This window comes from Salmo salar, chromosome ssa13 (assembly GCF_905237065.1).
Source record: "Salmo salar chromosome ssa13, Ssal_v3.1, whole genome shotgun sequence".
NCBI lineage: Eukaryota > Metazoa > Chordata > Actinopteri > Salmoniformes > Salmonidae > Salmo > Salmo salar.
This window is the reverse complement of record NC_059454.1, coordinates 54,852,974-54,866,555: the sequence shown is the minus strand read 5'-3', so window position 1 is coordinate 54,866,555 and position 13,582 is coordinate 54,852,974.

Genomic DNA, 13,582 nt, shown 5'->3' with positions numbered 1-13,582 from the left:
AGTGTAATTAATAACTCAATGTCTGCTTTATCTATTTTTACCCATCTACCAACAGGTGCCCTTCTTTGCGAGGCATTGGAAAACTTCCCTGTTCTTTCTGGTTGAATCTGTGTTTGAAATTCACTGATCGACTGAGGGACCTTACAGATAATTCTATGCGTGGGGTAAAGAGATGAGGTAGTCATTCAAAAATAATGTTCATGCAACTTATTATGTGACTTGAACAAAGGAAATTATTAGCCCTTGTAACGATCGACGTCGGGTGATGAGGAAGCGGACCAAAACGCAGCTGGGAGCGAACACATGTTTATTCTTTACACTGAAATAAACACGTACACAAAACCAAGAAAATGCCGATACGTTAACTGCTCAAAAACAAAGAGCGTGGGGAAAAAGGAACTTAAATGTGATCCCAATCAGAGACAACTAGCGACAGCTGTCTCTGATTGGGAATCGACAGAACCCAACATAGAAATAACCCACATAGAGCTAACACAAGGCTGTAACGCAAACATAGAAAGCAAACCAAGGAAAAATACCCAACATGACACACCCTGACCCAAAATACCCGAGTTCACCTGGTCAGGGCGTGACAGCCCTGAACTTATTTAGGCTTGCCATAACAAAGGGGTTGAATACTTTTTCAATATTTTCTATTAACCCCTTTTCGGAGGACAAATTTCTTGGTTTTTGTACCACTTTTCTGCTACATACACTACCGGTCAAAAGTTTTAGAACACCTACTCATTCAAGGGTTTTTCTTTATTTATACTATTTTCTACATTGTAGAAAAGTAGTGAAGACATCAAAACTATGAAATAACACATATGGAATCATGTAGTAACCAAAAATGTGTTAAACCTGTTGAGGCAAGGGGGCAGTATTTTCACGGCCAGATAAAAAACGTACCCGATTTAAACTGGTTACTACTCTTACCCAGAAACGAGAATATGCATATAATTAGTAGATTTGGATAGAAAACACTCTAACGTTTCTAAAACTGTTTGAATGGTGTCTGTGAATATAACAGAACTCATATGGCAGTCAAAACCCTGAGACAAATCCTAACAGGAAGTGGAAATCTGATTTGTGGAATCACTTTCAAGTCTTTGCCTATGAAACACACCGTGAGTTAGGATTCATTTAGCACTTCCTAAGGCTTCCACTAGATGTCAACAGTCTTTACAAAGTGGTTTGAGTCTTCCCCTGTAAAAACTGACCGAACGAGAGGCCTGGAAAGTTTGTCATAGGGGGAGGGCCATTACTACTATGATGCGCGTGCCCGTGGGTACTCTTTCATTCCGAAACGTTTTGTAAGACAATGCAATCGTCCGCCTTGAATATTATTGAAGTTCTGATTGAAAAAGGCCCTAAAGATTTATGTTATACAACGTTTGACATGTTTGAACGAACATACATTTTTAAAAAATGGCACATTCGTGACGACAAGTCCCGCGCGCTTCGTTCATTTTGAGTAGCCTTCGGAACGCGCTAACAAGAAGGAGCTATTGGGACATAAATTATTAACTTTTTCGAACAAAACTACATTTGTTGTGGACCTGGGATTCCTGGAAGTGCCTTCTGATGAAGATAATCAAAGGTAAGTGAATATTTACAATAGTATATTTGATTTTAGATGAGTCCAAGATGGCGCTAACCTGTATCGCCTAGCCTATTTTTCTGAGCATAGCACCTCGTTTATTGCAAAGTGTGATTTCCCAGTTAAGTTATTTTTAAATCTGGCAATGCGGTTGCATTCACGAGATGTTAACTTACATCTAGACGTTCCGCTAGCGGAACACCTGCTCCAATATCCAATGATAGGCGTGGCGCGAATTACAAATTCCTCAAAAATACAAAAACTTCAATTTTTCAAACATATGACTATTTCACAGCATTTTAAAGACAAGACTCTCCTTTATCTAACCACACTGTCCGATTTCAAAAAGGCTTTACAGCGAAAGCAAAACATTAGATTATGTCAGCAGAGTACCCAGCCAGAAATAATCAGACACCCATTTTTCAAGCTAGCATATAATGTCACAAAAAACAAAACCACAGCTAAATGCAGCACTAACCTTTGATGATCTTCATCAGATGACACACCTAGGACATTATGTTATACAATACATGCATGTTTTGTTCAATCAAGTTCATATTTATATCAAAAACCAGCTTTTTACATTTGCATGTGACGTTCAGAACTAGCATACCCCCCGCAAACCTCCGGTGAATTTACTAAATTACTCACGATAAACGTTCACAAAATGTGCTTTTCGGTGAAAGCACATTTTGCAATATTCTGAGTAGATAGCCCAGCCATCACGGCTAGCTATTTAGACACCCACCAAGTTTAGCCCTGACCAAACTCCGATTTACTATTACAAAAGTTTGATTACCTTTGGTGTTCTTCGTCAGAATGCACTCCCAGGACTGCTACTTCAATAACAAATGTTGGTTTGGTTCAAAATAATCCATAGTTATATCCAAACAGCGGCGTTTTGTTCGTGCGTTCAAGACACTCTCCGAAGTGTAAATAAGGGTCACGAGCATGGCGCATTTCGTGACAAAAGATTTCTAAATATTCCATTACCGTACTTCGAAGCATGTCAACCACTGTTTAAAATCAATTTTTTATGCCATTTTTCTCGTAAAAAAGCGATAATATTCCGACCGGGAATCTGTGTTTAGGTAAACAGACGAAAGAAAATAAAGCACGGGGTCGACTCGGGCACGAGCCTGAGTCTCACAGTACTGTGACCAGCCACTACCCAAACGCGCTACTTTTTTTCAGCCTGCAAAGCCACGATTCAGCTTTTTGCCGCCTTCTGAGAGCCCATGGAGCCGTAGGAAGTGTCACGTAACAGCAGAGATCCCCTGTAATGGATAGAGATAATCAAGAAGGGCAAGAAATTGTCAGACAGGGCACTTCCTGCATGGAATCTTCTCAGGTTTTGGCCTGCCAAATGAGTTCTGTTATACTCACAGACACCATTCAAACAGTTTTAGAAACTTTGGAGTGTTTTCTATCTAAAGCTAATAATTATATGCATATTCTAGTTTCTGGGCAGGAGTAATAATCACATTAAATCGGGTACGTATTTTATCCGGCCGTGAAAATACTGCCCCCTAGCCATAACAGGTTAATCTATAATTCTTTGAATGACAATATTGTATTTTACCAATGTTTTCGAATAGTAATTTTGTAAATTGTAGCGCAGATTCACCGGAAGCATTTGAGGGAAAATATTTTCTGAACATCACGCGCCGATGTAAAATGCTGTTTTTATATATAAATATGAACTTTATTGAAGAAAAGAATGCATGTATTGTGTAACATGATGTCCTAGGAGTGTCATCTGATGAAGATTGTCAAAGATTAGTGCTTCATTTAGCTGTGTTTTGGTTATTTGTGATGCATGTGGTTGGTCGGAAAATGGCGGTGTGGCTATTGTGTCGATGTACTCTCCTAACATAATCTAATGTTTTGCTTTCGCTATAAAGCCTTCTGGAAATCGGACAACGTGGTTCGATTCAGGAGAAGTGTATCTATAAAATGGTGTAAAATAGTTCTATGTTTGAGAACTTTGAATTATGACATTTTGTGGTTTTAAATCTGCCGCTCTGATTTTTCACTTGCTGTTGAATAGTGTGGGACGATTTCATCCCACTACCCTAGAGAAGTTAAACAAATACAAATACATTTTATATTTGAGATTCTTCAAATAGCCACCCTTTGCCTGGATGACAGCTTTGCACACTCATGGCATTTTCTTCATGAGGTAGTCACCTGGAATGCATTTCAATTAACAGGTGTGCCTTCTTAAAAGTTAATTTGCTCGACTGAGGGACCTTACAGATAATTATATGCGTGGAGTACGACTCTGTCAATCACTGCATTCTTATCGGCAGACTCAACAGCATTGGTTTCTCAAATGACTGCCTTGCCTGGTTCACCAACTACTTCTCAGATAGAGTTCAGTGTGTCAAATCGGAGGGCCTGTTGTCCAGACCTCTGGCAGTCTCTATGGGGGTGCCACAGGGTTCAATTCTCGGGCTGACTCTTTCCTCTGTATACATCAATGATGTTGTTCTTGCTGCTGGTGACTCTCTGATCCACCTCTACGCAGACAAACACCATTCTGTATAACTCTGGCCCTTCTTTGGACATGGTGTTAACAAACCTCCACATGAGCTTCAATGCCATACAACACTCCTTCTGTGGCCTCCAACTGCTCTTAAATGCTAGTAAATCTAAATGCATGCTCCTCAACCAATCGCTGCCCACACCCGCTCGCCCGTCTAGCATCACTACTCTGGACGGTTCTGACTTAGAATATGTGGACAACTACAAATACTAGGTGTCTGGTTAGGCTTAGTGTTTCACAACAAAGCATCCTTCACTCATGCTGCCAAACATACCCTCGTAAAACTGACTATCCTACCGATCCTTGACTTCGGCGATGTCATTTACAAAATAGCCTCCAACACTCTACTCAGCAAATAGGATGTAGTCTGTCACGATGCCATCCGTTTTGTCACCAAAGCCCCATATACTACCCACCACTGCGACCTGTATGCTCTCGTTGGCTGGCCCTCGCTTCATATTTGTCGCCAAACCCACTGGCTGCAGGTCATCTATAAGTCTTTGCTAGGTAAAGCCCTGCCTTATCTCAGCTCACTGGTCACCATAGTAGTCCCCCACCAGTAGCACGCACTCCAGCAGGTATATTTCACTGGTCATCCCCAAAGCCAACTCCTCCTTTGGCTGCTTTTCCTTCCAGTTCTTTTCTGCCAGTGACTGGAATGAATTTCAAAAGTCGCTGCAGATGGAGTCTTATATCTCCCTCACTAACTTCAAGCATCAGCTGTCAAAGCAGCTTACCAATCATTGCACCTGTACACAGCCCATCTGTAAATAGCCCACCCAACTACCTCATCCCCATATTGTTATTTATTTTTTTACTCCTTTGCACCATCTCTACTTCACATTCATCTTCTGCTCATCTATCACTCCAGTGTTAATGCTAAATTGTAATTATTTCACCACTATGGCCAATTTATTGCCTCACCTCCCTAATCTTACTACTTGCACACACTGTATATATATTTTTCTATTGTGTTATTGACTATAAGTTTGTTTATCCCATGTGTAACTCCGTGTTGTTTGTGTTACACTGTTTTGCTTTATCTTGGCCAGGCCGCAGTTGTAAATGAGAACTTGTTCTCAACTGGCTTACCTGGTTAAATACAGGTGAATAAAAATAATAATTGTGGAATTTATTTCCTTGTTAATGCGTTTGAGCCATTCAGTTGTGTTGTGACAAAGTGGGGGGTATACAGAAGATAGCCCTATTTTGTAAAAGACCAAGTCCATAATATGGCAGGAACAGCTCAAATAAGCAAAGAGAAACAACAGTCCATCACTATTTTAAGACATGAAGGTCAGTCAATACGGAACATTTCTAGAACTTCGAAAGTTTCTTCAAGTTCAGTCGCAAAAACCATCAAGCGCTATGATGAAACTGGCTCTCATGAGGACCGCCACAGGAATGGAAGACCCGGAGTTATCTCTGCTGCAGAGGATAAGTTCATTAGATTTACCAGCCTCAGAAATTGCAGCCCAAATAAATGCTTCACAGAGTTCAAATAACAGACACATCTCAACATCAACTGTACAGAGGAGACTGTGTGAATCAGGCCTTCATGGTTGAATTGCTGCAAAGAAACCACTACTAAGGGACACCAATAAGAAGAAGAGACTTGTTTGGGCCAAGGAACACAAGCAGTGGACATTAGACCGGTGTAAATCTGTCCTTTGGTCTGGAATCCAAATTGGAGATTTTTGGTTCCAAACGCTGTGTCTTTGTGAGACGTGGTGTGGTGAACGGATGATCTCTGCATGTGTATTTCCCACTGTAAAGCATGGAGGAGAAGGTGATATGGTGTGTGGGTGCTTTGCTGGTGACATTGTCTGTGATTTATTTAGAATTCAAGGCACACTTAACCAGCATGGCTACCACAGCATTCTGCAGCGATACACCATCCCATCTGGTTTTGGCTTGGTGGGACTAAAATGTGTTTTTCAACAGGACAATGACCCAACACACCTCCAGGCTGTGTAAGGGCTATTTTACCAAGAAGGAAAGTGATGGAGTGCTGCATCAGATGACCTGGCCTCCACAATCCCCCGGTCTCAACCAAATTGAGATGGTTTGGGATGAGTTGGAGCGCAGAGTTAAGGAAAAGCAGCTCACAAGTGCTCAGCATATGTGGGAACTCCTTCAAGACTGTTGGAAAAGCATTCCAGTTGAAGCTGGTTGAAGAATGCCAAGAGTGCGCAAAGCTGTCATCAAGGCAAAGGGTGGCTATTTGAAGAATCTAAAATCTAAAATATATTTTTATTTGTTTAACACTTATTTTTAACACTTATTTTCTACAAAGTAGAAAATAGTAAAAATGACGAAAAACCCTTGAATGAGTAGGTGTTCTAAAACTTTTGACCGGTAGTGTACATGCATTTTGCATATACATTTTACATACATGGTACTTGTATATAAAGCAGTCATTCCTCAGTAAAAAGGCACATGACAGCCCTCTTGGAGTTTGCCAAAAGGCACCTAAAGGACTCAGACCATGAGAAACGAGATTCTCTGTTCTGATGAAACCAAGATTGAACCCTTTGGCCTGAATGCCAAACGTCACGTCAAAAGGAAACCTGGCACCATCCATACGGTGAAGCATGGTAGTGGCAGCATCATGCTGTGGGGATGTTTTTCAGCAGCAGAGACTGTGAGACTTGTCAGCATTGAGGCAACTCCACACGTAGGGGTTGAATACTTATTGACTCAAGACATTTCAGATTGGTATTTTTAATTAATTGTTAAAAATGTAATAATTCCACTTTGACATTATGGGTGGGGTATTGTCTGTTGGCCAGCAAAACAAAATCTCAATCTAATCCATTTTAAATTCAGGCTGTAACACAACAAAAAGTGGAAAAAGTCAAGGGGTGTTAATACTTTCTGAAGGCAATATTAAACTAAAACTGAGGGGACACAAATTTCAACTGAGGGGGCTAAGACTTGTGGAATCAGGTATGGGCATACTTACAGTATATGTACAGTATATGTTTATGCACTGTACAGCTTTACCTATGTGTTGTGCACCCATCCTGTCAACAAACAAAGAGTGGGCAATTTACCTGAAAGAGATGCCAAAATTTGAACAAGTAAACTGATAGTGAGTCTAGGGGTCACGGTCACACTGGATTGAAAAGAATTACCCGGTCCCAACATCTCCTAGTACAGTGTTTGTAGAACTGAGGCAAAGCATACCCATTGCATATAACATACATTTCAAAATGATTCCTAAACAAACAGAACATTGATACCAAACTATCATCTTACTCAAGTGGATTGTCAGCAGTAGCACCAGCAATCCTCATTGTGAAGGAACTCTACGATGGTGTTTGTATCAACTTCTTTGTTTTATTAATCTAGATAATTTTTTATAAGTGGTAATAGTATTTTTTTTATTTTATTTTGTGTCATCCACGATTATTTTAAATGCATTGTGTCCACATGTGTGGTTGTATTGTATTTTTAAATTGTCATATAAATGTAAAAAAAAATTACAAATCTTAATTTGTGTTAATGTTTTTTCATCAGCCTACTCAGTGACACCCACAGATCAGAACTATGTAGAGTTTACACAAATATTTGCATGTTATTTCTTACTGGATGACTCTGAAACCACTGTGAAATGAGCTACATTAGCTATAAATGTTTTATACACATATAGCAGAAGGTTGACTGGTGAGCTAATGTGACTTATTTCACAGTGGTTTTAGAGTCCTGCAATAAGAGCTAAGATGCTAATATTTGTGTAAATTCTACATAGTTATGATCTGTGGGTGTCACTGAGTAGGCTGATACCCCATTCCACGGGTACACAGTCCGTAGGTTAGGCTGTACAGTGCAATTTGAATATTCAATAGGCACAATAGGCTGACTCTGAAGGTGATTTCCCACAGTCAAAGTCCTGCAATAAGAGCTAATATGCAAATATTTGTGGAAACTCCTGAGAATTGTTTTCTGTGGGTGTCACTGTGTAAGCTGATACCTTGTTTCAGGGTGCACAATTCATAGCTAAGGCTGTGTAGTGCAGTACAGTGTAATTAGAACAGTGTTTTCTGTTTATTGTCAAACTAATTCATTATTGTATTTAATCTTAAATTATGTAACATTCTCTAGCATTATCTAGACTAGCCCAATATTGGACTAAAGGAGCCAAACGTTACTCCTTAGTCCAAGGACCTTACATGTTCTGTATAAAGGGAAAATTGGCTCTGGAAGCCAAAACAGTGAGTCGATTATCAATTGCAATACGGTTCTAGAAACATAAATCCTTGTACTGTAATATCACATCAAAATAATTTCACAAATGCAAAATACACACTTACTGTACAAAATACACACTTACATAACCGGTTTTAACAGTTGCAGCTGACAGTATTTTTCAGTGACAACACGTTTGTGGCGCCCGTCTTCCGTTTACACACAGGTGTTTGAAGATGCAGATAGCTAATTAGCACAGGTAATCCACTCTGTCTTGCGTCTGTTTTCCGTTAACAAGTGCTGTAACAAGGAAATATGGCCGTGCAAGAACCGTAAAGGTGGGTATAATTAAACTTTTTTAAATTATTATTACTTCTGCTTTCAAAACCGTACTGCAAGCGATGCGGCTGTAAACAAAACTCCCACCTACAGAAGACGCCTTCGTCCAATGACTCTTATGTGTAATGTAATAATGGAACTTAGAGTCATGATCAAGGGCTATATCTAGTACAAATATGGAATGATTCCACTATTTGTATCTTTCAAATTTGTATCTGTTTGCATCACTTCAAACGAATGACTTTTGTTTTGAAGGGGAACCTCAAATTCGTTATTCTGGCTAGCTTCACATAGGTAGGGAGAAGGCCAGGGCGCGTTCAGCAGGAGAACTTACACAACGTTGTCCAACGTTCAAATAGAAATGTATTATGTTGAACAAACATGCAGTGGTGTAAAGTACTTAAGTAAAAATACTTTTTAGTACTACTTAAGTCGTTTTTTGGGGTATCTGTACTTTACTTTACTATTTATATTTTTAACTACTTTTACTTCACTAAATTCCTTAAGAAAATAATGTACTTTTTACTCCATACATTTTCCTTGACACCCCAAAGTACTCGTTACATTTTGAATGCTTAGCAGGATAGGAAAATGGTCAAATTCTTGCACTATCAACCAAACATCATCTCTACTGCCTCTGATCTGGCGGACTCACTAAACACACATGCTTCGTTTGTAAATTATGTCTGAGTGTTGGTGTGTGACCCTGGCTATCCGTAAATAAAATAAAAACAAGAAAATTGTGCCGTCTGGTTTGCATAATATAAGGAATTCTAAATGATTTATACTTTTACTTTTGATACTTATGTATATTTTAGCAATTACATTTACTTTCGATACTTAAGTATATTTAAAACGAACTACTTTTAGACTATTACTCAAGTAACATATTACTGGGTGACTTTTACTTGAGTCATTTTCTATGAAGGTACCTTTACTTTTACTCAAGTATGACAATTTGGTACGTTTTCCACCACTGCAAACATGCCTCTCTGATTCTAAGGAATCATGTCAGTTCTATGCATGGCATTTCTAACTGCAACGTTGCAAAACATTTTTGTACTGACATGCACAGGCGAACCCACTGAAAGAGGGGTCGTGCTGATTGTAAGGAGATTCTGACAGCCGGTTAAATGGCGTCCCTTGACAAGGCAAGAACAAAATCAAATCAAATCAAAGTTTATTTGTCACATGCGCCGAGTACAACTCGTGTAGAAACGCTTACTTACAAGCCCTTAACCAACAGTGCAGTTCAAGAAGACTTGGTAGGTGTGGTGAAGTTCTTGGAAACCGAGGCTTGCTCCGAGGGTCAGGATAAAGATGAGTCTGTGATGGTAGGAGTGAAGTTTTTGGAAAAAGTGGACTCTTGCTTTTTGGCTGATTCATTTGAGGTTTCAGCATGGATGAAAACAGAGTTGGGTGCTGTGGAATCAGTGAGGGTAACCATAAGTTGTCTTGTGATAATTGTATGTTTTTCTGCTGGACAGAGGGAGCAGGCGCTCCGTGTTAAATGAATGGGGACAAGAGAGGTGAATTGTTTTGCTCTCAAGAAAAGGGCGCCATTGAAACGAGTGATTACTTTGGTAGCGGTAAATGTGAAAGCTGACCAACTGAAGGGGAAGATTCCCCGTGTTTGTGATGCTCGTCATTTGGAGTGACGCAGACAGGGTGGCGTGAGAGAGAAACAGAAGAGTCATTGTTTGTTGTTTTGAATTTTGATGTTGAGTCTTTTCCCGACAAAGTGATGTTAGGATATATAAGTTATCCTATACGAGCTTTTATGCCGACTATATTACGTTGCTACAGGTGTTAAGCTTATGGGCCAGCAGCATACCACCCTACATCCCACTGCTGGCTTGGTTCTGAAGCCAAGCAGGGTTGGTCCTGGTTGGTCCCTAGATGGGAGACCAGATGCTGCTGGAAGTGGTGTTGGAGGGCCAGTAGGAGGCACTCTTTCCTCAGGTCTAAAAACAAATATCCCAATGCCCCAGGGCAGCGATTGGGGAAACTGCCCTGTGTAGGGTGCCGTCTTTCAGATAAGACGTTTAATGGGTGTCCTGATTCTCTGTGGTCCCTAAAGATCCCATGGCACTTATTGTAAGAGTAGGGGTGTTAACCCTGGTGTCCTGGACAAATTCCCAATCTGGCCCTCATACCATCACGGTCACCTAATCATCCCCAGCTTACAATTGTCTCATTCATCCCCATCCTCTCCCCTGTAACTATTCCTCAGGTTGTTGCTGTAAATGAGAACGTGTCCTCAGTCAACTTACCTAGTAAAATAATGGTAAAATAAAAATGGGCATGTGGCAGCGGTGTATAGGATGGAGGTTCATAGGTGTGCAGAAGGGCAGTTAAGTGGTGATGTCCCATCCTTTCATGCTGTTGGCCTGAAGAAGGACTAAATAGATTTAACCCTCCTGTTGTGTTCATTTCATGTTAATTAATTCTGTGTTCCCGGTCCAAAATGACCACCCCATTATAGCTCATTATAAATCCATAATAATACATATATTATCACCTAATGTTGTGTTAGATCTTTTTATCAACTTAAGTTCTTGTGAACATTACACGTTTTGAACTTCTATTTTCTATTTATGGCCTGTAGGCCTCATTGACCTGAGCTCACACAACTAGTTTTTGAGTTTTAAAAAAAAGCATAATGTATGGATTATTTGGACTATAACAAATACTCAGATGAAACATCTTGTGCTATTTATCACAGACTACTTTGTGTCAAAGTTTAACAAGGACTCTCTCCTCCTCACCAGTGTCATGATCAAAGATATGATCAAGAGCCTCACATACAGTATATCGTTTGTTCATTGTGCTGCCACAGAATGAATTGTGAACAAGGCCTCAAAAAAGCTTTATATACCAGAGCTGTGAGAAAAGTTCTATATATACTGCTCGAAAAAATAAAGGGAACACTAAAATAACTCATCCTACATCTGAATGAATGAAATAATCTTATTAAATACTTTTTTCTTTACATAGTTGAATGTGCTGACAACAAAATCACACAAAAATAATCAATGGAAATCCAATTTATCAACCCATGGAGGTCTGGATTTGGAGTCACACTCAAAATTAAAGTGGAAAACCACACTACAGGCTGATCCAACTTTGATGTAATGTCCTTAAAACAAGTCAAAATGAGGCTCAGTAGTGTGTGTGGCCTCCACGTGCCTGTATGACCTCCCTACAACGTCTGGGCATGCTCCTGATGAGGTGGCGGATGGTCTCCTGAGGGATCTCCTCCCAGACCTGGACTAAGCATTCGCGAACTCCTGGACAGTCTGTGGTGCAACGTGGCGTTGGTGGATGGAGCGAGACATGATGTCCCAGATGTGCTCAATTGGATTCAGGTCTGGGGAATGGGCGGGCCAGTCCATAGCATCAATGCCTTCCTCTTGCAGGAACTGCTGACACACTCCAGCCACATGAGGTCTAGCATTGTCTTGTATTAGGAGGAACCCAGGGCCAACCGCACCAGCATATGATCTCACAAGGGGTCTGAGGATCTCATCTCGGTACCTAATGGCAGTCAGGCTACCTCTGGCGAGCACATGGAGGGCTGTGCGGCCCCCCAAAGAAATGCCACCCCACACCATGACTGACCCACCGCCAAACCGGTCATGCTGGAGGATGTTGCAGGCAGCAGAACATTCTCCACGGCGTCTCCAGACTCTGTCACGTCTGTCACGTGCTCAGTGTGAACCTGCTTTCATCTGTGAAGAGCACAGGGCGCCAGTGGCGAATTTGCCAATCTTGGTGTTCTCTGGTAAATGCCAAACGTCCTGCACGGTGTTGGGCTGTAAGCACAACCCCCACCTGTGGACGTCGGGCCCTCATACCACCCTCATGGAGTCTGTTTCTGACCATTTGAGCAGACACATGCACATTTGTGGCCTGCTGGAGGTCATTTTGCAGGGCTCTGGCAGTGCTCCTCCTGCTCCTCCTTGCACAAAGGGGGAGGTAGCGGTCCTGCTGCTGGGTTGTTGCCCTCCTACGGCCTCCTCCACATCTCCTGATGTACTGGCCTGTCTCCTGGTAGCGCCTCCATGCTTTGGACAATACGCTGACAGACACAGCAAACCTTCTTGCCTCAGCTCGCATTGATGTGCCATCCTGGATGAGCTGCACTACCTGAGCCACTTGTGTGGGTTGTAGACTCCGTCTCATGCTACCACTAGAGTGAAAGCACCGCCAGCATTCAAAAGTGACCAAAACATCAGCCAGGAAGCATAGGAACTGAGAAGTGGTCTGTGGTCCCCACCTGCTGAATCACTTCTTTATTGGGGGTGTCTTGCTAATTGCCTATAATTTCCACCTGTTGTCTATTCTATTTGCACAACAGCATGTGAAATGTATTGTCAATCAGTGTTGCTTCCTAAGTGGACAGTTTGATTTCACAGAAGTGTGATTGACATGGAGTTACATTGTGTTGTTTAAGTGTTCCCTTAATTTTTTTGAGCAGTGTATTATTGAAACAATTTTGCAATTGTTTGTGAGAACGCCACCAGGTGTGGTTCCCGTGGGGGAACGATTCTATTGGGGAAAGGTTCCTGTAAGGGTTGCCATGGAAGCCAAGAAGGGAGTGAGGTGTGTGTGTGTGTGTGTGTGTGTGTGTGTGTGTGTGTGTGTGTGTGTGTGTGTGTGTGTGTGTGTGTGTGTGTGTGTGTGTGTGTGTGTGTGTGTGTGTGTGTGTGTGTGTGTGTGTGCGCACGTGCGTGCTCAAACACACATGCATGTGGGGGTCTGGGAGAGGAAGTGCGTCTACCTGATGAATGAGAATGTGCCTGAACTCAATTTTATACACTAATTGTAATCTCACCCATTCATTTATTTTGACTGGTCATTTTTGACCGGGAACACCACAGGTGTACAAAAGTTCAATAAAA